This window comes from Neopelma chrysocephalum, unplaced genomic scaffold (assembly GCF_003984885.1).
Source record: "Neopelma chrysocephalum unplaced genomic scaffold, ASM398488v2 Primary Assembly neopelma1_335, whole genome shotgun sequence".
In the NCBI taxonomy this organism is placed as follows: domain Eukaryota; kingdom Metazoa; phylum Chordata; class Aves; order Passeriformes; family Pipridae; genus Neopelma; species Neopelma chrysocephalum.
Window position 1 is genome coordinate 883098 of NW_020897998.1, and position 6311 is coordinate 889408.

The 6311-nt window shown below is 49.7% G+C and overlaps 1 long non-coding RNA gene across 1 annotated transcript; it reads left to right on the forward strand.

Annotated features, from left to right (window-relative positions):
* The first annotated feature begins 2191 nt into the window (after window positions 1-2191).
* Window positions 2192-6085, forward strand: LOC113978494. The gene is made up of 3 exons (XR_003537595.1): window positions 2192-2287; window positions 3441-3601; window positions 5712-6085. It is a non-coding gene; the product is annotated as an uncharacterized LOC113978494 (long non-coding RNA).
* The last annotated feature ends 226 nt before the right edge of the window (window positions 6086-6311 follow it).

Genomic DNA, 6311 nt, shown 5'->3' on the forward strand with positions numbered 1-6311 from the left:
AGGCAGTTTCCCTTGCAGCTACTGCCCTCTCGAGGAAACCTCTCATCTGTTCCATTTTTACTGGTTTTTTCCCCAGAAATGAAATGATTTCCCGGCAGAGAGAAGGAGCACGGACAAAGGCTGTGGTTCTGCCTAGGCCTGACATGGCCAGCAGTGCCAGGGACTGCCAGTGCCACGTGGAACCCCTGGGAAGGGGGATGGCATCGGGACATGGGGTTGCAGCCCCGGGACATGGCACCACGAGATGAATCCTTCCCAAACCTGTTCCATGGGGGCACCCCAGGGTGCTCTGCCCCCAGCCCTGCTGCTGCTCAGGGAAGGTCTCCTACGGGCACCACCACAAGCTGCCGCCTGCTTTGCTGCCCTGCTCACCTCCCGACAACACGAGATAATTGGGAACGGGAGCCAAAGGTGAGGCCAGCGTTCCTCTCAGATGGCTGGAGGTCAGAGCGATGCTGGCACGGAGCTGACAGCACCAAAGAGCCGTCGGGGTCAATGCAGCCGGTGGGGACAGAGCGGGATGCAAGGGGCTTTGCTGGGAAAAGCGAGGCCTGAGCCGGCAGAGCAGCAGTGCCATTGCCTGGAGCCCTCCTCCAAGGTGCTCTCCTCTCCCTTGGACAAATCCCAAAGCGAACACAAACACCCCTTAGTTTTATTTTTCCATAGCCAAGAGCTCTCCCCTGCGGCCAAGGGCTCAGGATTTACCCCGCTCTTCCTTCACGCCGAAGCGTTGAGAGGCTGAGCACCCCTGTTCCTTCCTTGTTTCATCCAGCAGTGTGGGGAGCACCTCTGGATGATCCCGGCACACTTGGAACAGGCTTGCATGGGGCATCCTAACTTTAGAGCCAGGTGGTGCAGCTCTCGAGCACAGCTTGGGGAAACTCTCCAGAAGAGGAATAAATGGTTGGGGGAATGGGGTTTGGGGCAGTGCCGGGGATGGGAGGTCGTGAGAAGTGCTGGGGTCAGGCTTTGTGACCTGGGGTGAGGATGTTTGTGGAAAGCAAATTCGTCATGTCAGAAAGCAAAGGTTTGCAGAAAATGAGCCTCCTCATTAGGGTTAATTTTACCCTAAAACTGTGAGTTTATATCTGTGGCCCCGGTACTTGCGAAGATCTGGTGACAATCTTGCCATTTTCCATCAACCCCTTCGCCTCAAACCGGGCTGCAAACATGTTCAACCCTCCTCCAGTCAGAACTATGGCTCATGAGCCTGGTTTTGGGGACAGTTGGGCAGGGCTGGGGGTCCCGGTGCTGACCCCAGGTGAGGTGCAGAGGGTCAGTGCTCAGAACAGCCCCCTGGGCTCACTGGGGATGGGAGCCAGAGCCGCAGAAAGGCCACGGCAGAGGGGTGCTTCCACCTCTAAAGTAGCACATGTGATGTTAAACGACATTTGAGCACATTATGGGCTATTTCATAGGATATAGGCAGAGATATAGGTGATTTCTTGTATATCTATTGAATCCTATATTGTGTATCTATTGAAAGCTATATTGTATAAATATTGCAGCTGTGTCAGGGGAGGGTTAGGCTGGATCTCAGGGAAAGGTTCTTCCCCCAGAGGGTGACCAGGCTCCCCAGGGCAGTGGTCACAGCACTAAGGCTGCCAGAGCTCAAGGAGCATTTGGACAACGCTGTCACGGACAGGGTGGGATTGTTGGGGTGTCCTGGGCAGGACCGGGCATTGGGACTGGATGGTCCTTGTGGGTCCCTTCCGGTTCAGGATATTCCATGATTCTGTGGGATCTCTCTGGCCACACTGTTTGCTCTGCGTAACAGGGGATTTTATAGGGAACAAGGATAAAGAACCGCCACCGTAAAACTACTTTTAAAACCCATTATAAACAGGCAGGAAGCTGGGAAAGCACTTTCTCTCCCTGAAGTACATCCCTCACGTGCGCGTCATGTGCAATACGGGATGGGGGCGTGTATCTCACACAACCCGCAACAGGCGAGTACACAGACAGCGAACTGGAGAGAATTCTGTTTGGGACACAGGAATTCTGCTTATTTCGTAGAAATAAGGCGGTTTAAAAACGATTCATCTGCGCGACCCCCAAGAACCGCGGCCGTGGGGCAGCACCCACGGTCTCATGGCCACGGCCCCACTTTGGCCCCGCCCCCCGCTTTGGCCCCGCCCCGCCCGGGCGCCCCGCTGTCCCCGCGCACTGAGCGCCGGGCGGAAGTTGCTGGGGGCTGGCGACGGAAGTGACGTCAGAGCTCGTGCGTGCGTGAGGGAAGATGGCGGAGGCGGTGGAGAGCAGAGCGAGACTCACTCGGGAGCTGGAGGTGTGGGGGCACGGGGATGGGGTGGGCAGGGCCCGGGGCTCCCTCTGTGTGTGTGAGGTGCGCAGGGCTTAGTGTTCAGAATCGGCCACTGGGCTCGCCAGAAAGCCCTCGAGAAACTCGCGAGTTTCACACAGATTAGTGCATTCCAGTGTAATTCTCTTGCCCGAGCAGTGCCCAAGCGCTGCGGGCACTGTCGGGGCTCCAGGCAGCAGCCGGGGCTTCGGAAGTGGCCCCACGGGCACGGCACAGGCTCTTCCCGCGTGGCATCCACAGAGATTTATCCTTGGGCAGAATTCCCAGTGCTCGTCTGAACGTGGAGCTCGCACATCCCGCTGCAGTGATCTGAGAGAAGTGTGAGCTGTGAATTTTGCTCTCTGTGAGCTCTTGTGATCCCGAGTTTAGATCTGACTGCCTCAGCGAGTGGAGGGAAGCAGGTGATCCTGTGTGTGCTCCCGGGCACCAGCAGAACTTTGGTGTTGGGCCTGGAGCTGAGCAGTGGAAAATTCCATCCTGCAATGGAAGGGGTCCCTGGTTCCAGGGGAGCAGCATCCAGCTCCAGCTGCTGTTCCTGTGCTGAGCGCGGGTCCCTCTCGTGTTCCCAGCGTGTCGCTGCAGCCTTGTAGCCCTGAGTTGTGTGTGGGGTGCTGTGGAGCTGGAGGGAATTGTGCTGGAAGCAGGAGCTGCTGCTGCCTCAGGTGATGGGCAGCAGGGCCCAGAGGAGGAGGAGAGTGCCTTGTGGGGGTGGGAGAGTTGAGGGAGCTGTGCAGGTGCATTCCCATCCTTTGGAGGAGCACTGGGCACAGCTGTTCCAGCCGGCTGTGCTGAGGGCAGGGTAGCACTGGCTGTGCTCCCAGCACTCCTCCATAGGGAGGGCTGGTTCTGACTCCTCACATTCCCATCAGTTGCCTTTTGTCCCATTGCCATTCCCGGGCTCAGAGCAGTGGCTGGTGCATGGTTTGGGCAGCCTGAAGCTTTATTGGAAGATACAACTGAATTGATATAAAAAAAGTTGCCCAGACCTATGATGGGATGTGGAAAAAACTTCCATCAGTTGTCTTGGAGTGTTCAGTTTTCATGAAACTTGGCTTCCTGCTGTGTTCTGTATCCTACTGCTCTTCAAATGTGTAACCAAATGAGTTGTGTTTGTTTTCAGGCCCCTGGAGGGACTGCAGCAGCCCTTGTTTATGGCCAGCTTCTGGCTTTGTCCCTGCTGCACAGCGACACGTGAGTGGCTTCTCTCCACCTGTGGCTTTAGCCCCGGGGTTTGTCACCAGCAGCTCGAGCTGCAGCCGCCAGAACTGAGGAATTGGTTGTGTGAGTAACAAAATGCCAGTGGGCAGTGCTGTGTTTGAAAGGAGAGAGGGATATTCATGGGATTAAGTCTCTTTCAACCTTCGATCTGAACAAAAAATCACTCTCCTTTGTGTGCTCCTCCCCCCCCCCTTTTGGAACTCGGGAAATTTAGGAATAAAGTTCCTTATGTAGTGAAGTTGGCTGCTTTTGGGCAGTGTCAGACATTTCAGTGTTTGGATTTGTAGCTGTTCAAGGCTGCATTTGTTTTGAGTAGGGTTACAGGCTGCTCCTTGTGTTTCAGTTCCAGCAGGATGACTCTGGACTGTCTGTGTTAAAAATGAGGGATGCTGTTGGCTTGGAGGAGATGAATCTGCAGGAAGCAGCAATCCCTGAGTTCTGTGTGGTGTGGGATTGCCATGGCCCTGGGTGAACTTGGTTCACTGCACTTGGGGTTGGAGGAGAAGTTGCTGATTATTTATTCAGGCCAAATGAATGTCACTGCCACGTCTGATCACCAAGCCCCAAAGGAAGCACTGATGGGGGAAATTCCAAGATTTGACTGTTTTCCTGGATTGTAGGGGTATATTCTTTCAGGGCAAATTCCCTGAAGGCTGATACTGAATATTTAATGCAGATAACCTTGGTTCAGATGAATTTGAAGCTTTGCAACTGTGGATTTTTAGAATTGTGCTTTAATGAAAAGCAGTGAGACTTCTTCACTATTTTACACTTTACACCTTGGAACTTGTAATCGTTTCAGTTTGGCTTCTGTGCTCTAAAGGTCAATAACCAAATGTTTCAGAATGTCCCAATCCCCAGAATGTGTGTGACCAAGCTGGGCTGGGAAAAACATGCCCAAACCAGTCCAAGTCTTTGGTTTGCAAAGTGGGCTTGTGGGCACATGAAGAAAGCATTTTTGTGCTCTTCATTAGTCAAAGAAAAATGAAAGTGCAAAGCTCACTTCTGAGAAATGCTGCCAAAATGAGAAACCCCTCCCAAAGTGGTGTTCAATGAGGCTGTTAATGAGCTGTTTGCTGTGTTACCTCAGTCCCCTTGTCTGCTGGAGAGGGAAACAAAGATTGAACCCTATCAATGCTAGGCAGCCATCCTTTAATAACAGTAATGGGGTGCACTGGGGATAAATCTGTCCATAGTAAGTGCTCCAACAATATTACAAACACAAAACCCTTCTATGTTCTAAAGTCATTACACTTGCTTGTTAAATCCTGCCCAGTTCATCCCCACACTCTGCAAGTCTACTGTAATTATTTCACAGTCTTTGCTGCCATCCTGCGTCCTTTTGTGACAATTGCAGTCTCTAAAACACTTTAGCTTTTGGGTTTTAGTCCATAAATTAATCCTTTATTGTGCCGTATTCTTTTGCTTTACAGCCTTGAATGCTGATTGGTTGCTTGTCTGTTTGAAGATATTTTCTATCTGTTTGCAAAATTTAAATTCCTTTCCCACTCCCCTTCCTTTAAAAGTTATAAAATTCACAGCAAGTTGAGCAAAAATGTAAGGTTATACTCATTGTGTGCCACATACGTAACTTTAGCATAAAAAAATTCTAAATTAATTCTTTATTAACTGTTTCTATTTAAGCGTTAGTAGAAAAATTATAAAAACCTTACTCATAATGTACATGATTTAACAAACAATATTTGACAGTCCCCTTTCAGTTGTCCCATTTCCAAGTCTTGAAAGTGGTTCTTCTTTGTTCTTGGATGGCTAATTTCTGCTTAGTTTCTCCTTTTAAGCAATACAAAAACAGACATCCTTTCCATCTACAAGCTGTGTGTCTTATTTTAAAGGTTATAGGATTCTCAGGCAAGTTTCTCAAGCAAGCAAAAGTATTAACAACATTATTCTCAGGCAAGTTTTTTTCAGGCAAGCAAAACTTTTAGAGCATCAATCCCAGGCAGGCCTCTCAGGTAAACCAAGCAAAACCATTTAACAGGATTAACAACTTCTTCAAGAGTAGCTTTGCTTTTGCACTGCAGTGTAAAATATTCCTGCCTAGAAGGACTGTTTCAAAGCACTGAGACTGTTCAGATGTGAACACACCTTTTGGTGTCTCCTTGCAGCAAGCATTTGGTGACTGACAAGTATTTTGAACTTCATTTTTTTTTAGGAATAACAGGCGGTATCTCTGGAAAAGAATCCCTCCTCCCATCAGATCTGTAAGTACTGGATTTCCAGCTGTGACCACTGTAGAGAAGACATTCTTCTGGATGAACACTTGGGAGGGGTTTTGGTCACAACAGGCAAATGCTGAACATGGTGCAGTTTGGTCAGTGGGACAGAGAATCTGGCAGAGAGACTTGGAAGCACTCAGAGGTCCAAAGTGACCTTGTGTGGGCAGCAGGGAATTGCCTGAAATGATTCCTGTGTGCTCAAACACTAATTATGAGAAATGAGAACTGCTGCCAAATTTGTGTGGGTTTTCCTGAAAGGATTTTAGGTATTAGGTGTAAATAAAAACCTCATGACAAAACCTTGTAAAAACGAACTAAGTTGTTTTTAGTAGGGTTGTGTCTGTGATTGTATATTCTTCATATTGGAATTTCATAAACCACAAGGTTTGTTCTGTAACAGCAAACCAGATCATTAATTACCCAGTTTTATCAGACTTCTGAGCAGTAATTTAGGGAACTTGGCGTGGCATTTCAGAACCTTGGGACACTCATAAAAAGGTTTATCTGTCACCTGTGACTTGAGACAAACATTTTAG